At 35.2% G+C, this 1,870-nt stretch overlaps 1 protein-coding gene across 1 annotated transcript in view; it reads right to left on the reverse strand.

The window, feature by feature from the left end:
* LOC101585745 (zinc finger protein 721-like) overlaps positions 1–1,870 on the reverse strand; it is a 95,453-nt gene that overhangs the window by 36,748 nt on the left and 56,835 nt on the right. The gene's annotated exons all lie outside the window — the stretch shown is intronic.

A 1,870-nucleotide genomic window follows, 5' to 3' on the forward strand; every position in this document is an offset into this window, starting at 1 on the left:
GATAGACCTGGGTCAAGTTTGAGTTTTCAGCATGTAGAGAGCCAGTTTTTCTAGCACCATTTGTTAAAGAGGCTATCTTGAGAAGAAAGTTTTGAACTAATAGTGTTTAGACAAGATATCATGTCTGCATCTTGTACTACGAATAACCACTCTTCTAGTATATGTGCTGTCGAAGTGAGCACTGAATAACCACTATTCTAGAAGACAACAATATGCAATGTATTAATTATTATAACCGTCCTACTAACCTTTTTTGAAATGGTCTCATTGCTATTTCTTTCTCAATAAAATTAATATATAAAAGGAAAATGTTTAAATAATAACAACAAAAAATATATCTTCTCTTTTTAACATGACTATTTAAAGAGTAGTTAATATGACTACTCTTGGACTTGGCCTCTCAAAGGAGAGGCCAAGTCCTCTTGTTGGTGGGTACACAAACCATCCCTTACCTTAGGAGACCTACAAGGACAGGGACTATGCTTGGTGTCTGCCTCTTACCTTATAAGGTCATCCAATTATAATTCTGTGTGTAATACCACCATGAGCATTGCAAATGTAATTTATCCCTTAAATCAACATCTAGTGGCTTCTGAGGGAACATTGTTTGCTTATACAAGTGGCATAACACCTTGCTTATTTCTAAACTCTATGACTCTAGATCCACCTGACTTATGTGTTTTAAGTCATATTTTCCCACAAGTATATTGTTATTCAGGAAAAGGAGGTTAACAACATCTCGGCAAAAATGGTCACAGTCTCCCCCACAGGGTGAACCCAGTCCTGGTCCCTATTTTTGTGAGACTTGGGCTAACAGGTTCCACAGCTATAGGAACCATAGCTTTAATCACTGGAGATGTAAATTACTACCAATTGAGCAAAGAATTGAATAAAGATTTCACCACATTAGAACAGCATTAATAAATTAGAAAGTTCTCTAAACTCATTGGCTAAAATCATCCTCCAAAATAGGAGAGGACTTGACCTCCTATTATTAAAACAGGAAGGCCTTTTTTAGGCATTAGGAGAAGCTTGCCGTTTTTTACACAAATCAATCTGGAGAGATTAGAGATAGTCTCAGAAGGTTGAGAAAAGGATTACAAGATAGGGAAGAGCAATGCCAACAAAATCAGAGTTGGTATGAAAATTTGTTCACTATGTCTCCTTGGTTAACTACTCTCCTTTTTGCTTTAGCTGGCATAATAGTGTTAGTATTAGGCCTAACTCTAGGACCTCATGTTACTAACTGCTTGGTAAAATATGTATAAGACCCAGTACAGTATGTAAAATTGATGATATTAAGATCAAATTATGAACCTTTGACAGAATACGAGAACCAATTTCCTGACTGAATAGAAGATTTGAGTCATGTACAAAAACCAATGAGAAATGTGATGAGTTAATGTAAAACTAAATGTAAAAAATTACTCTGCTCAACTTTATGTGACCCTGCTTCCTTGTAACACCACAAGGAGGCTTGGTGTATCATCAATAAATCATCAATAGTCTGAGAGTTCCCAAAAAAAGATGTACAAAATAAATCAAAGTAAAGGTCAAAATATTTCTAACTGCACAAAATAACTATGGTGTTTGTAACCAACTGAAAAGTGTTGCTGTGGTAGTCAAGACCATGTGTATGCAGATGTATGTTAATTGAGAACTAAATAATGCACCCAAAAAGAGCATATTCTGAGTAATGGTCACGCTGTCTGCAAAAGTGCTTTTCTGTGTTTAATGACAAATCTGTTGGCCAAACCAATGACATTTCTAATTTTATTTATACATGTATTTATTTATTTATTTATTTATTTATTTATTTATTTGTGGAACTTGGGATAGAACTCAGGCCTTGCACTTGCCAGGGAAGCAC

Source organism: Octodon degus, unplaced genomic scaffold (genome assembly GCF_000260255.1).
Source record: "Octodon degus isolate 3935 unplaced genomic scaffold, OctDeg1.0 scaffold00081, whole genome shotgun sequence".
NCBI classification, from domain to species: domain Eukaryota; kingdom Metazoa; phylum Chordata; class Mammalia; order Rodentia; family Octodontidae; genus Octodon; species Octodon degus.